Source organism: Trachinotus anak, unplaced genomic scaffold (genome assembly GCF_046630095.1).
Source record: "Trachinotus anak isolate AG129_WGS33_773 ecotype Australia unplaced genomic scaffold, CSIRO_AGI_Tana_v1 ptg000015l, whole genome shotgun sequence".
Lineage (NCBI taxonomy): Eukaryota > Metazoa > Chordata > Actinopteri > Carangiformes > Carangidae > Trachinotus > Trachinotus anak.
In genome coordinates, this window is record NW_027273866.1 from 5,393,256 (window position 1) to 5,417,118 (window position 23,863).

At 41.9% G+C, this 23,863-nt stretch overlaps 1 long non-coding RNA gene across 1 annotated transcript; it reads right to left on the bottom strand.

The window, feature by feature from the left end:
* Nucleotides 1-2,556: 2,556 nt before the first annotated feature.
* Nucleotides 2,557-20,499, bottom strand: LOC139632807 (uncharacterized). The gene is made up of 3 exons (XR_011693626.1): nucleotides 20,110-20,499; nucleotides 17,249-17,351; nucleotides 2,557-3,164 (listed from the first exon to the last, which is right to left on the bottom strand). It is a non-coding gene; the product is annotated as an uncharacterized lncRNA (long non-coding RNA).
* Nucleotides 20,500-23,863: the final 3,364 nt, after the last annotated feature.

Consider the following 23,863-nt stretch of genomic DNA (forward strand, 5'->3'; position numbering starts at 1 on the left):
GCCTGAGTGCTGCCTTGCTACTGTAATGACAGCTCATTTCCCTGTGTGGATGTTTTTCTCAGCTCGGCACCAAGCTTTTGTTAGTCCCACCAGCTTACTGTACCTGCCAGCCAAGCCTTTTATGGACAATACAGGAGGGTTAAGTGTTGTATTATTAAGGGATGAATGCTCTGCAGAGACCCCAGCTAAGGAAAAGGAAAGCATGTAGGTCTTACCCAAAGGGCCCTCCATGGCAGCTTGTTTGTGCTGTGAGAAACACTGCTGGGGTATAGGCAGATTCAAAGATGCATTTGATGTTGAATTAAATGGCGTTTATGCATACGCGCATACATACATACATCAACCTCCTGCACTGTATGGACCTGCTGGTGGATGTTGTTGTTCTATATGCATCATATTTGGCAAAATATATAAATTTATATTTCATAATCTTCAGTAAATATTGTATTTTTGTGCATAAAATTTGTATTTGTATCTTAGTATCTTTAACTATAATATATATACAGGTCATGGGCCCCAGAGAGAACAGACAATGATCTGAAAAGAGAGGATAGATAAAGCTGGATGCAAATAACCCTGGAGTTAAATCAAAGCCATCTTCAAATCAAACCCCCAGCAGTGCTCTCTCCTTTCTCTGTCAATCCACTGTGACATTTGTGATATGGGCAACACTTTCAATCTATGGCTGCCTACTCCATTGGCCATGTAAAGTTTAATGAGCACCTTTTGTGGAGTGATATGAATAATGTATACATTACGGAGCTTTAAAGTGCCTATGGTGCATCTGTCTCCAGGATGGACAGAAGCTACGGGAAGGACCAGTGAAAATTAAAAAGCCTCAGGGTAAAGAAGGAGAGAGATAGAAAAAGTGAAAAGTTGAAGGCAGTCACATTAATTTGACTGCGTCAATGTGCCACTTCCAATGCAGAATAGAAGTCATCAGAACAAGCACAGAGCTTGCCGGCCCCACCCCCACTCACACAATCTATCTCTTGTCTGTTGCTCATCTGTGTCAACCTGCTCCTCACATCAGGAACCGAACACGCAGTGACATGGAGGGGAGGGAGGATGTTCTCTTGGAAATTCTGGAGAGCGCAGCGGGTGACGGGAGGAAAACACAAGTCAGTATAAAGCAGACAATCCTGTTCCTGCTCTCCTGCAGATAGCATTGATCTGTGATGTAAAAGGAGATGGAGATGCACTGTACTCTGAATGACAAGCTCACCACAGTAAAGAAAAAGTGTTTAAAAAGACTCAAACAGTGCACTTTAAACACAAATCCTAAGAAGCGTAGAAGGAAGTATGCACTTCAAAGTTCACTCTTACTGAGGCAAGAAAATAAACAATTTGAAAAAGAAAATCACAGCCACTGTTTCATGGGTTGTCTCTTTATGAAAGAAAATGAAAAATAAAAAGAAGGTTAATTGTTACATGCACTTAACGTAAATTTTTTCCCCCAGAACAGACTCTGAAAACCTCAGTACCCGGGCCTTTAACCTCTAGGAGCATTGCAGCAATAGCTCTTCCTCTCCACCTCGCTCCATCCAGACCGCTCCGTCACAAACCCCTCAGCCAAGACCTCGCTGACAAAATTAGAAATCACGTTGCTTGTTGGCTCCCCCCACCTCCACCTCCACCCCCCTCCCCCATCCCTCCACCCTCATTCAAAAGATTGGTGGGCCTCTATCTTCTTAAGGATCTGCTCCCTGTTGAATAAGCAATGGAGCGTTCCCACTTCACTTGTCCACACCAGGCTGGCCTGAGCGACCCTTCCCTCCCTTACCCCCCCCCCCCCCCCCCCCCCCTCCCTTTCGTCACCCCCCCCCCCCTCCCTTTCGTCACCCCCCCCCCCTAACCCCTGTTTCCATCTCCACAGATTGACCCCCCACCCCCCAGCCCCAGCCCTCGCTCTCAGCCGACACGGACACACAAAAGAAGGCTCCGGCTTAGTGGCCTTGTGATGGATGCATTTTCATAGGCCAATCTCTGTTATCTTGGAGAAACAGGTCTCAGCCTCCATTCTCTCAGGGCTTTACAGTTTTCTCTCTGCCACTCACCCCGCCCACCCCTTCCTTCATTTTTTTTTTTTCCTCACCTCCTCCCTCCATCCCTCTGTCCTCCTCCACCATTTTCCGAAGGTCACTCATTAATACTCCTGAGCATTGATGCTGACCCCGTGACCCTGAGCTTGAAAGCCTGGCTCTCCCATATTGAGCATCCAAGACCTTGTCCCAGTATTCTCACCCAGGCCTGAGTGCAGAGGCCTGGACACCCCCAAGGTCAAGGACTGGCTGACATCGGGCCCCAAAACAATAGGAGGCCCTTCCTCTCTGCATCCCCATGGACGCCCCCTGGGTTGTCCTTCTTTAGATTGATTGGCTATGCAGCAACATTTCCAAGTCAATCAATTTCATTCTTTTAATGCAGATGCGCCAAACTTGAGAATTCATCCATGGATTTAAATTTCTCCCAGAAAACAGAACATCTTCCATGTAATGGTTCTGTCAGTCTCAATTCAGGTGCAAACAACTATTCTCTTTTCTGTAGCTCTGAAATTAATTAATTAAATGTTGCACTTCATTATCTTTAAATTTACACTTCAAGAAAATTGGACACAACTCAGTTCCCCAGACTCTGTAATGAATTTACCTCATTTCTGCTCCAGTGTTATCTGTTTATTTATTTGTAAATGACTAAAAGTAAAGAAGGTGCAAATAATATGAAAAGCCTGCGACAGACGACCTCACCACCTACAGACTCGCTACATCGCAGCAGTACATTGATTTACAGTGTGCAACAATGAAATAACAATCAAAAGGCAAAACTTCTTGGCTTCAGTCTCACAATGTAGCAACCTTGATTCACCCCCAAATAGGAATTGTGGTGTTAAAAATCCCCCTACAATAAGCTCCTTCATTTTCTGCTCACTCTGCAGTTTGCAGCTTCCTCATTTCCCAGCCGTGGAGTTTCACTAGGCCTTGATGTATCATATATCTCTCTGTTTTTCCTGCGTGGCTCTTTTTGGGCTTGAGGTCAGGGGGTGAAATAAAGCAGACCCCATTTTGAAGCTGACAGGGTCTCCAAAGCCTGAACCCGAGGGCAGTCCCCCCAGCCCCGGCCTGACAGAGGCCGCGTCCGACAAAGGTGCAGTTTGTTACAAGCTTCTGAGGAAAAAAAAAAGAAACACAACAGGGAGGGTTATTTGGTGTTCCTTTGACCCCTTAAGCCCTCTGAGATGAAAAGGCTTTCAATTTTTACCAGACGAGGAAGACCACTTCAGCACATAACACCAGTATGGGCATCAAAGCTCAGCAGAAATTTTAATCAGAGACAAATTACTGTATATTGTGTGGTATACTGTGCTCCATTGCTCTGGTCTGTGGGGGCAAGGGGGCAAAAATAGTGCAGCAATACACAGACGAGAAATGGCGTAATATCCTTGCAGGCAGTGAGTGAAGCTCACATGGCTTTTTTTTTTTTTTAAATCATGAAAATTCACTGCAAGATTATGTCAGAGTAGTTAGTAGTGAAAGGTAGGGGAGGTAAAAGCCTGATGGGCTTGCATGTATCTGCCATCTTAAATCATGCAAGCTGAAGGCAAATATCAATACCACAATGCTGCTTAAAACAGCATTCTGCCTAATAAAAACATATCTATCATTTACAACACAAGGGTAAGAGAAAAAGCCCATGAGTGTACTGTGCCTTATGCCATTTACTAAACATTTTATCAAATTTTACAAAGCCTGCTTAATATTTAAAGCCTCGGTCATGCAGCCTAATGGTTCAGGGCAGGAATAAGCTATTCAGGGGTCAATTGTTTTATTAAGATTAATGAGGGGGAGCAAGAGGGTACGTCATATCTGTACTGCTTTCCCTCTTTCTCTGAGCACCAGTGAGGCATATTAAAAGGAGTGAGTAAGGTTTGCCACTTAGCTTATCTACGTAAGTGGCTTATGGATGTATTTGTCTAGGACACTCAAGGTACATTTTTTCATCAATTCATTTTTCATCAACTGATGAACTTAACTTCCCCCACAGAATATATCAAGGAATGCTTCAATTCTTTACCACACAGCACGAACGTTCAAGTATGTTAGATTAGCATGGAGTAAAAAAAATCTGCAGTCTCTGATAGCATTATATACCGTATCTCCATATATGTGTGCAGGTGCTGGAGATCAGTAAGATATGCACCATGTTTAAAACTTAAATCGATGTCCTTCTCCTCCTTAGAGTTAAAAATGAAGAACAACAAAGCCCTTTTTTACATTAAATCCTGAGCATTTCAGCTATATAATCCATACCTGCTAACATTTGATTTCATCAAACATCATTTGTTTAAAGTCAGCATCTATTTGTCCCCTGAATCAGATAAGTGAAAACTGTTCAAAACCATGAAAATGCAAATACAAAAACTCTGAATAGGGTTTCTGATGATCAACGGTCATCTTTAATCTATCCAGTGGATCCAAACTGCCATGACTCTGATGGACTGGTGCATGGTGTGTCAAAAAAAAAAAAAGTCCTATCTGATGCATGAGAAAGAGGAGCAGATGGAAGCAGAGAGTGGGCGGTGACAACTGAGAGCTAGTAGGCGTTCATCTCCGCAGACATTTACACCCCATCAGCCATAACCCCCAAACCAAGCTGATGTCATTGTTGTAATTGCTTTGACACTTCGAAGCTGGCACTAATCCTGTTTGGACAGTGACTTAAACTGTATGGAAATAGGGGCCACATTGGTTATGTCCACCAGTACAGCTGTCCCTACTGGCCAGGACAACATCTGTTTGTGCTGCGTGCGAGTGCGGTGTAAATGAGAGGCCAGGACTTATTATAGCACAAGTGTTTTAACAAACCTATTCAAGAAGGCTCATGTGGTGAAAATCCTCTTTAAATGTTACATGATTCAAATCCCTGCTTAAGCCCACAAGAAGAGAAGTGTTAAAAAAAAGGAATGTTTTTAATGTGTGGTGTCTCTTTTGCTCAGTGATCTAATGTGATGTGACGCTGAAAATGTTTTTCAGTTGAAGCAGAATGACGGGAATTGTTGTGGGAACAGTTTTAACGTGTCTGCATGAGACATGTAGAGATTATACTGGGGTTGGAGTAAAATGCAGGGTTCACGTAGCTGCTATGGGAGCACTCACGTGATGATCCATAGCTGTCAAGTATGTATAGTGGTGTAATTCATTATCTTTCAAGCCAAGGCAATTACCAAAAATAGATGAAAAGAGGGAATTTGATTCATACTGTGTCTCAGCAACCTATGGGTTGGAGCATAGGCTTGGAAAACAAAGATGTCACATGACAGCAGGTCCAGAGGGGTCATTTCATTTCCACTGGACTGCCTTTTTTCTCTAGGCAGAGCATAATGTGAACTATGTTTTAAAGGGCCATCTTCAACCACCATCTTCACAACATGCAAGCCTTTCATGTGTCTCTCTCCTCGCCTCAGCCTCTCCAGCACGCCTGCATGCACCCTGACACGTTGACAAGCTGGGAGCAAGTCAGTGTTGTGGTTGACCTGGGAGGCCTGGCCAGAGATGTTTGGTTCACAAAGTGAGAGGTAGACAACAAGGTGCAGTGAACTAAAATGCCCCAAGCCAACCTTTAGCCTTGGACGGCATCTGCAAGCCTTTGGGGTTGGGAAACAGAAATGGTGCAAGTGGACGTGGAAACTCGACCCTTGGCTTCTCCAGACCACAACAATTGTGCTTAACAGGCCAGTTCATGTTAGACCCAGTTCCCTTAGACTGAACCATGTTGTTGAGCAACACAAGAATGTCAATGTTGGATGATTCTGCAAAACACCAGATTATATTACAGCAATTTTATGTCCAAGGGGTGCATGGCTACTATGGTCTGGTTAAAATTACGGACAGATTGTGGTTATAGCACAAGGTTAAGGTACGGTTAGTGTCAGGCAACTAAAACACTTGTTAAGTTTAGGGAGAGATCATGGTATAGATTAATAAGGCAAGTCTGTGTGACAGGACGCAAACTCCAGCGTCTACACTGATCCACCACCCGGATGTCCACATTCTTACTTTATGCCTCATTACATGTAGGGCTCAATACTTCCTGCGTTGGCACTAGACATAAGATAAGATAAACAAAATAAGAAAGATAAGAAATACTTTATTTATCCCTATAGGGAAATTCACACTTTTCCAGCAGCTTATTCACGTATTTAGTTAAGTTAAGATTGAGTCTGTGTCATTATCCACTGCCTTTGTCTGATTCATAAATCATAAGGTGTGGTATCCTCCAATGTGGACAGTTTTCCTGGGGATAGTGGATTGTGTAGAGGTCATTTATGCATTTTAAAATATAAGGATTATAACAGGGATTGCAATAATTTCTTGATATTCTCAGCATTTACATAAGAGTATGTGCATCAGGGTTAAGGGACTAGAATAAAGGACTTGAATACATTTAACCATTTGAAAGGTTGTCCTTTATATTGGAAGGCTGCTGAAGAGATTTTTACCATTACTGCAGATGTCTGTCTTGAATGTCACCTGTACTTAGAGAGGCAAAACTCTTTCAAATAAAGATTCAGATTCAGATGTATTATCTCAAGACCTTGGATAACCACCAAAGCGTCAGTAAACCCAAAAAGCAAGACAGAAAATATTTTCTCATTAAGTGGTGAAGCATCAAGTGAAATATCTGGCTCTGAGACTTTGGCCTCCATACCAAATGGAATTTAGTTCATAATGGTCATGTATGAAAAATTCAGCTGCTAGGAAAAAAAACAAACAATTTTGTAACTTTAAAGAGACATAAAATAAATGTATCCAAACACTCTCTAGCAGACTAAGCACAGTCCAGGTCTATAATAGCAGTCCGGATTGCTGTTCACTACAGATGTTTGGCTTTTGAAACACAAGTGAGTAAAACAATGAAATTCATCCATGGCTTGGGATAATATGTAAATGATCAATATTTCTAATTGCAGAGAGGAATGATTGCCATGATTATGTTGACTCTCTAACGAGTCCACCTGTTGGCATCATGCAGAAAACAATTTTCCACTTGAAGAAACATAGCGTATGTAAACTCTCATGAAATGTAAAACCAATGGAAGGTCTGCTGTGCTCTGGCAGCTGCAGCCCTACAATTATGCAGTATCCGGAGATAACTTGAATACCAATCTGACAAAACAGAGCCTTTCCTCCAAAGAAACTGGATGCTTTTTTTTATTCTCAAAAAGAGAAGTTATACAGCACATCAGTGAAACCTAGAGTATCCACTTCTATCGTCATGAATTTTTTGAAATTCGAAACTGGAGCTTAAAAGTGAGACATCCAAACTGGAGTAAGTGATGTTGCATTTATTAGATATGTTTGGAGGACTGTTGGGAATATAAAAAGCTGTGAAGTTTGATACATGGTTTATGGAGTCTGTGGAGCATCAACTCCAGGAAAACAAAATATACAGTATTATATGCCTACTGTAACCCCACTGCTCACTTCAAAGGCTTGTCCTGAAATTTAGGAGGACAGCTATTGATCCAATTCCTAAATGAATCAGGAATTGATAACTGGACACTTCAGAATGCACTTTTATGTCTTCTCACTTTGAAGCTCTCCACTACCATCTTTCCAGGGGATGTTATTCTACGCAACCACCTCTCTTTAATGTTTGAAACCCACACTCCTCCTTGGTTTGAACAGCATTCGCAGACCTTGTCTCTTTTCATTCTCATGAGGCACATTGGGAATCCTTGTTTCGAATGTAAATGTAAATTAGTGTTGGGCACGACAAAGGGCACCTTTCTTTCATTTCATATGAGGTTGAACAGGTTCCAGGGCGGGATCAGGTCAGGTGAAAGGAGAACCCTGGCCTCTCCGTCTCTTCCCTTTATTGTCCCGCACTCCCTGCCAAACCATCATTCTCAATATCCCACTGGGGCCTCTCTAACCCTCAACATCTGTCCCACTTTACCACTCAGATGCTAGAGAGCCGGCTAGTATGACGGGCACACTGCAGCACTGTGCAGGGTTTGGAAACTGCTTCCAGACATCTCAAAGTGCTGTCATCTGTAATTTTGAGCATTTACTTGTTCAATTTATTTGTCTGCAATTTACTCCAACTAATCACAGGTGTGTTTGCACTATCTCTGTGAGAATATTTATATAGATAAAACACACATGAAACTAAAAGCAGCATTGTTTAGAAGTGAAATATCTTTAATTACAAATGCTATTTTCAAGTCATCTTCTCCTGGAGAAGCATTTAGTCTGACTGTCATCGTGAAGCACTGTTTTTTGTCCTAAAATGACAAACTCCTCATAGCTGGTGGGAAAAAAAACTGCAGGTCAACTTAAATAGCCTTAGCACTTTGCCCCAGAGAGTAAATAAACCATAAGGACGCATTACAGGAAACACCCACAGTAGACAAGCAACACTGTGGTGCCATGTAAGAGATCATAAACTCATGTAAGTCAAAAACAGGATGCTATATATTCTGTGAAGGAGTTTGGTGCAGCAAGAGCATTATAATTGTACGCCAGTTTTCCCTTAGGGAGAAAATACCTTTCCCCCTATGTGGCAATGATAAAGTACAGGTTTCTCCTGTCTGGTAAGAAAGGTATATCTGCCCTCTAACTAGACAAGGGGGAGCAGCACATAGAGAGAGAGAGACAGGGATGTATAAACACTACTAGAGACAGACAGAAAAAGAGAAAGTGAGGGAGAAAGAGAGGGAATCCAAAGCAGCGTCTGTACAGTTAGTGGGTCTGGGGTGATTGCATGAGGGACAGGGGGTAGCTTCATTTACATTGTAGCTGCAGAATAAAAAGCAGCTTTGGCTTGTCAATTTTCTGACTAGCGTCATGAACCGGGAGATGCCCATGGCTGCTCGTTCTACTTCAACACAGTTCAATACCTGCCAGCCTTACCCTTCTCCTAGTCAAAGAGAGGTATACACAGACACATGCACACGCGGGGTCCCTCTGGTGTGTTTGTGTTTCTGTTTGTGAGCATTTGTTCCGAATCAGGCACCTGGCATCTTTTGGGAGAGCAGGCTTCACCAACGAGGCCCCCTGGACTGTCATATGTCTGGATGCAGACCAATACCCATCACGGCAAACTGATCAAAAGCAAAGGAAAAGTACGAACCTTGAACTTCACAGTCCAATATGCATCCCTGTTGCTTATTATATTCACACACACATGCACACACACACAGCAACTCGCAGCACGTAACCATATGAATATCCCTCTGCTGATCAAATATTCCAGAGAGCAATTTTTTCTCTCTCTCTCTCTCTTGTTTTCAGTTAGAATTGAAATTCACTGCAGGTTAAATTGGACCCTCTCTCCAGACTGCTGTAACACCCCATAGAAGGTATAATCAAAGTAATTACAACAACACACAGGTGTTCCACGCTGCACGCCACTGAACACAGCGCACGTCAGTGACAGTGGATGGAGTAAACATGACAAAAAAAAAAAAAAAAAAATGAAACTAATTCAAATCAAGTGTCATTACAGCTACTTTATCGACAGACAGTAAGTGCACAAACAAATGGCATTTTTTGTCATCTGGTGCTTAACATGGACATTTTATGCTCCGTCTGTTCACGTTGCTTTCCTTCCACTTTTCAATTATGATAATCTAAATCTGGTAGAGTGAATTATACAAGAAAGACATGTTTTTTTTTTTAAGCTCTATTGCCTAGAAACATGAACGGGGGGGTGGGGGGGGGGGGGGGGGCATGAACAGGATCATCAATGTAATGCTATCTCAGATGGAAGTCTCTAACTACTGCAGTTATAAGAAAATATGAATAGTTTTTTACTAAAACTGCAAAAAAAAACAGCAAAAAAAAAAACAGACATACACATTTGAACATTTAAAAATCAAATATATATTCTATTTTTGACTGTTTTATTTGTATAAGATTAAAGCATAGATCAAGAGACACACACAATCACATTAAGAGCTCCCCATCTGCATCCTTCAAATCTTGTCTCAGTGAGAAAGAACATGAAAAACGGGAAGGAGAGAAGGGGGGGGTCAAAGAAGAGAGAGAGAGAGAGAGAGAGAGAGAGAGAGAGAAGAGAGAAGGTGCAATTACCTAGAGCGTAGTCTGAGGGATCAACTTCACTTCAAAGAGGCCGGGCCCCGCGTCCCATGCTCCACACAGCCCCAAGTACCAGTGTTGTGAGAGTAGGTAAACATGAGCAGATCACAAGACTGTTAATAGCAGCCAGATCTGAAGAGGTCTCCACCTTGTGCCTTCCTGCCTGCCTCTTAGATTCTCAGACAAGCCCTTGCCTGGAAGGAACAGACTCACCCTGCACACTCAGCTATTCAGTGTGTGTGCATGCGTGTGTGTGTGTGTGTGTGTGTGTGCATATGAGCTCATGAGAATTATCCCAACAGCTTTTTTTTCATAGCAACTGAACAGCATAAGCACACAACTTCTGCTGGAACCTTTTAAACCTCCACATCATGCAAAACCAACAGCTGCCACGCAAAACCTTGAAATATGTTAATGGTAAATGTGCTATATATTTCCGTATCAAACGGGTAATACTGCAAAATGTATTAGTTTTTTAAAGCAGTAGTTCCGGATGCAGCGGTCTCCGAGTGCACCACGTCTATCTGCGTGTGCACTGCTGCTAAATTATTACAGTTCACTTTGAGACTTACTGCCAAGAATTATCTTGTTCCAGTATGCAGTCGACTCAGTGAGTGGATTTTCATTCATCTTTTTTTTGACAACAACAACAAAAAAAAAATACTCTGTGTCTGAGCCCTCCCTCCCTGAAACACTCTGTACCAATCCGGGGCGATGTCTACTGTATGTGAAGTGCATTTAACACCCACTAATCTGTCATCGCTGGATAAATACGATAAGAATAGCTGCGATTCCCCAGGAGTTATCACAGGCCTGACGGCTAAACAGGATTAAACGCTTGGCATTATGCAATGCAAAGAGTGAATAGTGATTTTTTTTTTATTTTTTATTTTTTTAAAGGATAGGACAGCGTTGACCCCCTGTATGGAAACACAGTGTGCACTAACATTCACGACCACTGTTATTTTCTTCATTTCCCTCTGCATCTGTGATGGCAAGGGGGCATAATTTTCAGTCACATGACCAGGGTTCAAACCCCCATGTCAGGACACATTCACCCTGATGAAGTGTCATTGAACAAGACAGTGGGTCCCTACCAGCTCCGGATGAGGTGGGGGGTTATGCTGTATCTGACCCCGCACTCTGACCTCCCCAGAGGGACGAAGGAAAAAGACCCTTTCCCTTGGGGGATCAATAAGGAATCACATTAACATACATGATGTATATCAAAGTAAATCTCAGACCAGCGTGTGCTCTGCGTTGCTAATTCTCAGTCTCAGTGCTGTGTTTGAGGCTGTGGATTTGAATGCACTGACACTATTCAATATTTCAGGGAAATCAGCTGGAAAGGCTGACATCTGTTGGCTTGGATTTGCAACTGCACTCGAGTGGATCTTGGCGAGCCAGCAGTGAGACAGACGAGGTCTTCTTGCACTGAGGTATGAAAGAGTTCAGAACTGGTGCCCTAGAAGAACAGAGCAGAAAACATTTAAAGAGACACAAGGGGCAAAACTCCCGAGTCACGAACCGGGATGAAAAGATGCCTCCAGGCTAACCTCACAGCTGAAGCGGAATCACCCTGAGTGCTTTTAGTGTGCCTTTCTCCTCAGGTGTCATTTGTTAAGAGAGTAAACCCCTTCATACTTGTGTGAAACTTAATTCCCTGGTCTGTCCTTGAGCAGTAAACTCTCACCCTCACCAAAAAAAAAAAAACAAAAAAAAAACAACACAGTCCTCTTCTCCTCTTTGACTCCTACCACACCAGATGTTCCTTTTCGTCTGTGATTTATCGCGCAGTTAAGATAAGCGTAAACAAATAGTCATCATAGTTATAACTGCAAACACTGCTTTTCCGTCTGGCTTATCGTAGGTCACAGCATACAAAGTTAGGTGACGGTGTAGAGACAGGAGGGGAGAGAGGGGCAGGGAGAGAAAAAAAAAGACAAAATTGCAGCTTTTTCTCTGAGTTGCCTCAGCATAAACATACTAAAAGTCCTCCTGCGCACACACACACACATATAACCCTGAGCCTTGACCTGTAGGAATGTGTGCTGGCCAGCCTCTTAGCTCCTCCAACACAGAAACCTCATTGTGATAAAGCCCAGTCAATGTTTGCTGACACACGTTATCTCCCGTCCCTTCTCTCCCTGGGCCTCTGGTCGGATCGAGCTGCCACAGCTCTTTACAACGATTTAGGGAGCCATTTGTTTTTCAAGGAGCTGTTTACACAATGGCCCCCCTACCACACAGGGGACGCAGGGAAAGGGACAGGAGACGGAGTCATTTGAAATATAAATCACAACCGTGCCAGGCCTTTTATCGGCAACAGCTCTACCTTTTTGTTTTGGACTTTCCGATCCTTTTTGCATTCTTTATCGTGGGATAGGCTGATAAGACCAAACAAGCTGCAGTTTTTGTCAGCGGCTGCCAATGTATGTAACTACGAGAAAAGAGAGAAAAGAAACACTTATCTTGTGTATGTATGTGTGTGCTTGTGTGCATGTGTGCACATGTTGAAGAGGGGAGGTGATAAAAGAGAATATTCCTCAAGGAGGATCAATAGTTGTTATTCAGACCTGCATAGGTCTCTCCATAGGAAGAACTGACACTGTCCTAAGAGTCTGCCGGCTGTATTGATTTTAATTTATTTTTAACTTAGTGATGGATATGGGACATGTCATGAGAGAGAGGCATTGGTCAAATAATTACCAACATCTATTCATTAATTGGAAGGCAAAAGAGATAGAACACTCAATATTCATTAAGGCCTGCAAAGACTTTGCAAATGTGCTGTCTGACACAAGGATGTCAGAGAAATATGTCGATCACCTAATCACGCAATGCAAATTTGTCCCTGTGCACCAAAGTGGACACAACACAGTAAGATCTCTAACCTGTAAGTATTTACTTTCTTTACAGTTCCTTTACAGTAAAGACAATATATTAACATTACACAGATTAGATATTGCATCATCTGTCCGTACTTTATTCCTGTGTCTCTACTTTTGTTGATGCAAAACTTAAGATGTTAAAAATGGAGCTGAATATTGATATTAAACATACACTGAAAAAGAAGTTCTCTGAAAAATCACTAAAATGTTTCATGATTCAACTTCCACTATAAAAATCTATCAACATTGAACAATAACTTTTTTTTTTCCCTTGTGGAGGAACATGATCAAACATTGACACACGTCTTGTGTGTATTGAAGCAGTTTGGTCAATAGGCACCAAAAGCAGCAAGTGGCAGAGAGAAAGGATGCTCAAATGCACAGGAGAGGGGATGTTTTCTGAAAAGCTTATGAATCGCATCTTTAGTTGATTCTGTTAACACTGTGTGAGAGGAGTAAATCTAATTAACTGAGAGTGCGAAAAGTGATCAGATGACAATGTTTTGTATTACAACCCTGGAAGTTCCTCTCTCTCCAAAGGAATATGAATCAGACTGTCCAGCAGATGGAAGGTGCGGCTGTTGTTGCTGTAACAGAATCAGCAGTCTTGTCATACATATGCTGCATAAATATATTATCAAAACCCTTGTAACCTGCAATAATTCGCTTGATTGGCTCAGCAAGCGCGAGCTCCTTTGGTGTGCATCAAGTCAAACTGACCAAAGTGGCCTATGGGTTCTTGCAGACAGGTACCCGTGGTTATTGAGTACAATCACAACACTAATTATCCTGCATGCAAGCTACTGCAGGGCTTTGCCCTTTGAGAGAAGCAATCAAACAGCTGACGAAAGGCTGAATAAACACACTGCACTGAATGTGCTGGGCATAGCATGTGTGTGTGTGTGTGTGTGTGTGTGTGTGTGTGTGTGTATGTGTGTGTGTGTGTGTGTGTGTGTGTGTGTGTGTGTGTGTGTGTGTGTGTGTGTGTGTGCGCATCAACCTCGGCAAAGCTCACATTATGTGTTAGGTGCCTTTTATCTGGGAAAACGTAGGAACCTTGTGAATAAAACAGTGCAGCGTCCTTCCTCCATGGTTAGTAAAGTTTTCCTTCACTTTATGTTTGCTTTGGGATTCAGATGAGAGAAAATAAAAGCAAAGAGGTTGTGCATCTGTGTGGAAAACCAAATCAATGACCTCCATGAGCTCTTATCTCGCCTTATGTTGCATCATATGCAATGTTGCAGCCTCCTTTTCCCACCCCAAGCTAGACCAAGGTCATGGTTAAGTTATGATTACAGTATGATGCACTCGGTGAAGACACGCAATAAAGAGGTCTCTGCTGAACCATAAAACTGTCAAAATACATCACAAAAGTGTCAGATGCACCACGCACAACAACAAAAAAAGACTCACTCTTTCTGCCACTCTCCTCTCTGAGCAATCATCACTTGCTCAACTTGACACAGGCTGAATATTGCATTAAATGAATATGTGTTGGAGGACAGAAAAACGACATTGATTTTAAAATCCCTTGCTTCTGCCATGAACAGTAATGATCAATTATTTTGCCTCCGACTGGTGTTTCTTAGAACTCTCTCTCTCTCCCTCACAGCAATACAGTATGATACCTATACTCACTATACTAAGCCACCAAAGAGAATCCATTGATTTAATCCTTAGCTGTTCAACTGCTTCTTCTTTTTTGAGCACTAATGCTGCAATCACCCACCGAACTGAGAAAAGTCAGGTCTTTGCTGGAAACTGAGGATAACAACTGATTTTCAGTGGAGCATACATACTGTTTGTACAGGCAGAGCTATTACACTAAGAAAATAAGCCCACACTGTGAAGTAAATGTATATCTAACATCTGAGAGGCCTCAGTGGTTGTCACAAAGAGTGAGAATAAGACTGACAGAAAGTGGAAGGAAAATGTAAGAAAATATGATGTAATGTGATCCTCTGAAGTAATAAGGTGTTTCTTGCTGTTATTTATTAAACACTATCACAAAAGGTCTTCTTCTTTGAATTCTAACATAGCTGACAGCAAATATGCCATTAGACTTCACCGGCACCTGCAATGCTCTCATTTCAAGGTGATTAAGATACTTATCACATTTATTTTGCTGGAAAAACATCAGTAAGAAGAATGTGATTTTTTTTTTCATCCAGGTCCCAACAGAGACCAAATTTTGACACATTTCCACACTCAGTTTGAAAGCACCATTTGAAGATGAAGGTAAATCACACTACACCACAGGGGCCATGAAGCAAACTGCACTTCGGTCCAATTTTTAAGCCTGGCTACAGCCCCCACCCCTCCTCCCCACACCTCAGTCCACTAGCCCAATGGAGGGAGGCAGCCTAAATGCACCATCAGCATTGAGGTTTGGCTGAGCTGCTACAACGGTATTATGTTCCAAATTCTCTCCCGCTGGAGTGAAGAGAGGCTCACCCATCTCCCTTTTTAACCAATTCCCAAATCAAAAAAAAAAAAAAAAAAAAAAGTGCTTCTTTTTGTACCCTCCATCCATCCCGTTCTCGTCTTCCCCTTCTCCATCTGCACAATTCAATGTTTAAACAATCAGGTGCCCGAGAAGTAGCATCTGAAATTTCGGGGGCCTTAGGGAAGGCCTTCTTACATTGGTCCAGAGAGAGAGAGATGGAAAGAAAAAAAAAAGCGAAGAAAAAGAGTGAGAAGGGGGGGGCTGAGAGGAAGAGAATTGGAGAGAGAGAGAGAGAGAGTGAGAGGAAAAAGGAAAGAGCTGCTGGGGCAGGTGCAAGCCGTCCGCATACAAGGTGGCGATTAGGGGAAAGTGGCCCTGTGTGAGGCAAGAGGAACATCTGTGCCTATTACCGCAGCACACAAAAGACTAGGAAGGGGGGGGGGGGGGGGGTGCAGGGGAAAAGACCACGGTCTCCAACATGAGCAGGGCCTCACCAGACACCACAGGCTGAATTGCATGGCCCAATTTGAGGCTTTCAGCACTGCTCATCATTAGCATTTGAAAAAGCAAGGCAGGAGCTCGCTCAGTGAGTAACTCATGGGTTGGAGCAAGAGAGTGAGCTTGAGAGCTTGGAGGAGGTGGAAGACCCCCACCCCCACCCCCCAACCTCCTCCTAGCCTTTTGCCTTAACCACCTTTTAGGCAGATGATGTCTGTTGAATGGAGCATGTAGTAGAGCCATATCTACATTATTGCTTCTTAAGATTTTGAATGATTACACAAGAGTTTTGGGAAAAAGAAAGAACTGAACACACTATGGTAGAGAAATGGCTACTATTTCTGCTGCTATAACAGGTGCTTTCCAAATATTTTCAAGAAACGACATTCTCTGTGAGGCTTCTGAGACCTACTTGATGCTATCATATGCTTTTCCAAGCGGTTGTCACAAGTGCACACTTTCAGCATCTAGCCATGAACAAACTTGCTCCGTGGAGAGGAACGCGAAGCCCGTGATGCATGCATCCATACGCATCATTGCGTACCATATCTCAGCATGGCAAATGAATGTTCAATTTGACTCAAACATTTTGAATAACTGCATTTCAAAGTGTGTCAACCTGGTTCAAAAACACAGCTAATGGATGGCAAAAGCATGAAAAATAAAACACTCATTCTGGTGAGCGGTGCATCAAACTTGTATACTGGATTGCACTCTTTTTCAAAATTGAGAACACTTGGGAGGAAGATGTATTACTTATTTAAATGCCACAAGGCATATATCTGTTTGTTTAAATATTCCAATTTATTCCAAGACAGTAAGTGCCCTGCTGGAGTGAATTATGGATGATAAATCAAGATGCTGAGTTATTAGTTATGACACCATAAGGTTCTGTCTTAGTCAATATGTCTCTCTTTGACATTGGTATCATTTAAAGGGAATGTGTTAAACTGGCAAGCAGACGAGCAATCCTGATTTGAGGACAACTTTACACCTAATCTACAGGCAACATAATCCACAGTGCAATATGATGATGAAAACAGGAATACAAACTTGGCATCAGTATGCTGAGAACCCAGTGGAACAAACGTCTGCTGTCAGCTTATTCAACTGATTCAACAGATTGATTTCACAGCAAAGCAAAAGAGAAAAAATTCATTATGGTAGGATTTACCGGTAACTATGACCACTGTGGTTTCATTTGCCATGAGGAAGGTCATATCAGAAGTAGCTCAGTGCGTTAGATTGCAGCAGACACATACAGGCGGACTACAGGCTTCCCCCACACCAAGAAAGTTCTTTTGAAAAATTACCTTCCTTTTTGCCACAAGGCCGGTGCCCAGTAACTCTCTCTGTGGGACTCATCTGTGAGAACAAACATGATGCCTCTTACAGCCCGGAGCTAGGGAGTCTCTCCTGAAAGAAGAAAAAAAAAACGTCAGTGTTTTTAACTGTTAAAATTTTTTAACTGTTAATTAAATTAATTTAGCCTTAGGTTTCAATTTAAGCACCTAAACATTAATTTGTGTTCTAGGTCATTGTGCACATAGTGTATGCTTTAATTGACTATTTATAACACTTCATTTATTTTTCAGACCCGAGATTGATGGCTTGGAGGCCAGCAGTATTACCTGATGAACTAAAATCCGGACTGACTTTAATCTGACCTGTAGTATTTTGTTAATTTGGATGAACACAAACACAAACCAATTAGTCTGTTCACTTACAGAGTTGCGAAGTTGGATTGGTTCTAATGTGTGTTTTGTTTTTCTGTATTACAATTTAAATAATTTAAATTTTCCTTTCAGTAATATAATAATGGATAATGTTATAATCCTGTAGGTTCATGTTATGAAGTTTTTCTTATTTTAAGAGAGAAATTGTGTTGTCCATCATTTTGGTGGACAACACAATACCTATGAGCCTAGTTAAAGGTATCAATGGAAACACAGACTTTCTAAAAAAAAATTGAAAATCACTTCTGTTTTGCGCAAAACAGCAAAAGAAACCCAGCTGAAGGTTTTCTGTACTCAAACTTAGATTTTCTTTTTTATCAAGGAACTATATATTTTCTAATTCAGTTGTTAATCTTTTAGACTGATGAATGAACTGGAAGCGTTTCACGCTGATCCAAGCTGTGAAAGTTCACCAACTATGGGTCACATACAGTAACAATATCTATGGGAAACACAAATGGGAACACAACGATAATAATTTGCTATAGCGGTAGTGCTGTGCATGTGCCAATATGAAGTAGCTGTAAAATGATAAAATTCAGAATACTGCATGATTACCCCCAATTGTAACATTTTAAGTCATTTCACTATCACAAATGGATTCCAGATGGGAACACAATGGGTCACAGTCAGTGGGAAATCAGCAGGAAGGCCTGACCCTTTTTCTTTTACATAAGTATATGCTCTTGATCTTGAGCTAGATGTATAAAGACATAACAATACATTATGCATGTTAGAGAAGTAATTTGGTCCTATCTGATGAAATTCTGCATTAGTGAACATTAAAGCAGGTAGGTTCAAAGGCAGGTCTTCACGCAACTATGACCACGCATGCTGAAGTAGAGAGATCAACAAGGAGGCATGAGCTCCCTGCAACTTCACATAGCATTACATTTTGTGGTTCTAATCATTAGACTATTTGTGTGATTAAACCACGAGGTGACAATAGTGAAACATTAAAGCAGGTTTTGAACTGAATATTAAAAGCCCTCATCTCATCATTGGAGTAACTGCTTTCAAAGGGTTTCAGGATTTCAGGGCGCATAAATGTTTGATTTGCTGCTGGAGAGATGCGCGTGGGTCACATTCTGTTCAAGGAGCACGCTTCCTGAAGGTCATCAGATCTAATTGTCAGATGGACCAAGTCTTGATTGCTGCAACAAATCCCCAGTGTTCATAGGAGGAAGTGTGTTGTCAGCACATTTTCATGTTTACTGAAAATACAGTAGAAAGGAGCATTTAGGTCAGGCTCTGTAAGAAAAGCCAATAGAATCCAAACATGCCACTATGTATAATACAAGCTGTGTCTACTGTATGTGTATGCACTTGTTTGTCTGCACATGAAGAAGGATAATAGTTTTTTGCATCCTTGCAAACAGTGATCAATGTATTCTAGCAGTGCTCTAACCTCTCCATCAGTGCAGCAAAGCAGGCACTGGCTCAATTCTTCCCCAACACATGATGTAAATGCTCTGTGGTGCACATTTAATGTGATGTCATTGTACTATTGACATCCAGGAATGGACCGGCAGGCCAAGGCTGATTTGTTTAATATCTAGTTGAGAGAATTCTATTGACTTTCCTTTTTTCCTCATCTGCTCACAAGATGAAAACATATCTTCCTACCCAGAAGCTCTGACCTAATATGCCTTTCTAATGTTTTTCAGAAGGACATGCTATATTGCATATGTGTGTGTGTGTGTGTGTGTGTGTGTGTGTGTGTGTGTGTGTGTTTGTGACCACTGAATGTGTATGTGTGTGTGTGTTTAGCTCCATTCAGGACTTATATCGATATAAGCCAGGCTTAATCCTTTCACTCTGATGGCTTCAATGACAGCGGCACACCATCAGATAAGAGGTCATTGAACTGCAGCAGCCACCTCTTCATTCAGAATAAATGGGGTGCACCAAGAGTGCACCTTACTATGTGCCACATTGCTCTGGTCATAATGAAAATGTAATGCATTTTGGGTTCCAGCTGCCATCACTACTGCACCAGACAGAACTGATACCGCTGATATTACTCTTATAACTTACCCAATTTGTTCCAAGAAATGATGCACATACAAAAGAGAAATTTCAACATTTGCTATGTATGAACTTACTCTCCTGGTGTCGTCTTTTTAAAAAAAATTCAATTCGACCTATTTGTGAGTTTCTTGGCTCAATCTTTGCTTCATCATAAGTGCACATTTGTATTACACTGGCTTGTTTTTGTGTGTGTGTGGGTGTGTGTGTAAGTACATCACGGTTGTTCAGATTTTCAGGCTGAAATTGAAAAACTAGGTGCACCCTCTAAATATTCCAAATGTCCGTCAACCTTGCAGCCAATATGAGGCAGGCATCCATCAAAGCCCATCTCACACTAATGCTCATTCCTGTATCTTAGCACAGCATGACCATATGGAGGTGTAGACGTTTCCTTTAGCTTGACTTACCAGTCAGGTTGAAAGGAGTGAGTAGTGCGGGGAGAGTATTCTTTCTCAAAACCATCTAATATCCATGCCGCTGTTGTGTTTTTTTTTTTTTTTTTTGCTCTGTCTGTCTCCAATCCCACTGAGGGACATGAAAACCAAACACCACAGATGACCTTGATTGAGGCACAGCTGAAACATGCTAATGCCCTGATTTTGTTTTCATTGGGAGGGCTCCCTGGCTGTGGCATATCATTTGATTTTTGCATGCATCGAATCGCTCCATGTGAACTGTCACAACATGTGTTTCTGTCTGCTGACGCCTCAACGAGCACCTCTCTTTGAGCAATCATCTGGGGACTGCGCTGGATGTTTATTTTGGCAGAAATCCCATCATGCGTTCATGCCCATTTCCTTTGGTCTGAGTAGTGGCCCTGCATGTCATCGTAAACCAGTCTGAAAATAGAATGTGCACATACGGAGGCCTGAGCCATGCACAAACAGGAAGGAAGATTTAAAGATCCCCACAAGCTTTAAAGTGCTACAGCAATTTGCAGTAAACTAATTATAATCCAATTTTCTAATCTCTCTCTCATTCTCATTGCTATTTTCTACCTCTCTCTACAGCTCTCCGCAGTCTTGATAGTTTAAGACCTGGCCCATTAAAACAACCGGTGCTTTTAATGACAGCGTGTTAACGCAGCACAAAAAGAACATTCTCCTTTGCCTTTTCTTCATTTAAATTCAATTATCACTGAGAACAGTTAGACAGCAAGGGAATAATAATAATGAGGGGTGTGCAGAGGATGAAGGTGCGCAATGGCCGCACGGTGACATCTTTTGTTCTGTTTTAGGATTGGCAAGATAATGGCGAGGGCTGCCGCGAGGGGGGCCAGGAAAAGTGGAGCTCACCACACAGGTTATCTTTCATGCTGTACAGGATAATCATGGAGTGGTGAAAGCTGGGGAGCAGCAGAGACATATCTACTTGGAGATCAAGGTCAAAACAACTCAAAGGAAGGTGGAAATTCAGTTTCAAAAACACTCACAGCTGCCTGAAACATATTGATCTAGCTCCTCTTCCCTCTACCTCCAAAGTAATTTCTCTGATAGACTCTGGTAGAAATACATTATTTTCTTGTCATAGGCACCACAATGGATCACTGTTAAGAATATACAGCACTTATAGAGAGAGGAGGAGGGGGGAGGGATGCTAAGAGCATGGTGAGCTATATTTGAAAAAACAATTCACAGACTGCTTCCCATCAGTCCTATAACACTTTTCCATTCCACAGTCTGAAATTTCCATCAATCACAAACACATGACTACATATTAAGAGCATCAAGAACTGGACATCTGAGAACACCAATAAGCTAAGTGAGCTCAAAAAAATGACAATTTGTCAAGTGTGGAATTGCTATAATCAGGGTTTATGGTATAGATAAATGTTGCGTGTCCAGTCTGGACTCCAGTTTGCCTTTAAAAATGCATAGATGCATTACACACGCAATCACTCTGCAGAAACTTTACACAGACAGATCAATAACAACGCCTGAGCACTGAGACCTCTAAGGCATTGCAGTAAGCTCCGCCACTTATGTATCTGAGCCAAGTGGCCTTTGCAACAAAGGAATAGCAGCTCCCTCTTATTCCTTTGATTGATGCCCTTGAAAGTTGGCACATATTCCCACCAAAGTGTGTCTAACTATCTGATTGAAGTGCTTGATGTTAAGCAAAATTGTTATCCTTAATTCACAAAGAGTTGGGGATCAAAGTATATGATGAGACTGGTTTGAGCAAATAGATTACTTTTGATTTTAATTCCTTCAAACTAATTTTGAGTGCTTAGCAGGCAGTGACGGACAGTGACCATGTCCAGGTTCCACATTATAATACAGATTCACCAGATTCACTATCAACAATAAGGAATTAAACTGTTTTGACTCCTTATAATCACTTATTGTTCCTCAGTATATTTTAGTCTCCAACCGACTGACTGCTGGATGTTGTCACTCCAAAGTCCTCCACCTCTCCTCCTTTGTTCTGAGCACAAATCCTTCTTTTATTATCCAGGCAGCAGCAGAAGGTCCTGACCCCACTTCCCTATTGCAGTTTCCTCCACGTTTGATGCCCGCCCCCCCCCCTTCTTGGATTATTGTAATACTCTATGCACTTGCTTTGATGTAATAACTATGTGCAACTTAGTAGTCGGTGTGGAATTTGATGGAGCGATGACCTGACAGATGAGAGAGCGCAACAGACAGCTTGTGTCAAATGTATCCATGTTTTGGATTTGTTACACTACCATCTATTTTTGTAGGGATTTTGTTGAAACACTGCTTTTTGTTCTCTTCTTTTTTTACTCTTGTTGAATTTGTGGATTAGAAAAATATTTTTCAATTATCCTTGATTTACTTGGACAGAGGACAAAGGTAACTGTACTTTCCACATTGAGTTGAGTGTTGCAAATACCACAAATTATCCAATGCAATTAATAACCTTGAGTATATTGAGTTAGAAGCAACTTAGAAGTGAACAATACAAATAAACATACAGCCTTGTCCACTGTCATGTGTTTAATGGTATGGATTTAATCATTCAATCAATTTGTCAAAGTCAAATTCAAGAGTAGATGGTGGCACCAGTTTGTATACAGTGCCTCTTATTATCTTCTCCCAGTTTAATTTATTGACTTAGGACTTAATTGATTTACTGACACTATTCTCAAAGTCACCTCATCTGAAATGTTCCAGACGATCAACACCACTGCAGTGCATGTGTAGCTTATCCAGCTAATTAACCAATGTTAATCAGATGAAGCTGAGTCTAATCATCTATTTATGAGATAATCCTCTGACAAAAATATATCGTTGATATCGAACAAAACACAACAAAACATGAGCTTTGATGACTCTGTCTGTAATACAGGCGTGGGATGTCATGGTGTAACCACCTCTCGTGTATCCGAGCATCGACATGGATACAGTGAAGCCATGTATTATTCTCATCAAGGTTGGGCCTTTTTTCAATAGTGTGGAAAAAAAATAAATTGCTTATGGCCAAAACCCTGACTTCAAACAGCACAGCTGACAACAAAGTCAATAAATGGGTCACATCAGACAATCCCGGGAGCCGACAAGGCCAGGCTATTCTGAGATCAGAACCCCGAACCAAACGCAAGGCATTCTAGGTGACTGAGTTCATGTTAATGAAACTCACCTGTGTTGGGATCTGACAGGGCACTTCTACCGAGATTTGGACACATCAATCATTAAGAAGAAGAATGCGGCTTGATGTTGGCTTCACAGTGACCTGCAGGAGATGGTAACAGAAGCATGCACTCTTTTGAGTCTTTCCCCCTGGCTTCACAAACACGCACACATACATACACCTCACCTACACACACACACACACACACACACACACACACACACACCGACATGCAGTTTTCTTCTTCTAGAATAATTGCGTGCCACCCCTGGCTGTCAAGCCATGTCAGTGTCTCGTTAGCGCTGGTATTGGCTCTGTGGTAGCTGGTAGCATCAGGAAAGGTCAGAGTGGCAGCATCTGCACTGTCACACTGAGCGCAGGCTGGACAGACACAGCAGATTCTGCCCTGTCTGTCTGGCCAGGCCTGATCCAGGGAGGCTGAGTTTTTTTACACAAACACCTCAGAGAGGAGCGGATCTGTTTGTCAGCTGTAAACGAAATATAACACAACTGTCATTTTTAATAGGACAATTGTATGGGCTCAAGTAAGGTTTAGGTGTTATGGTG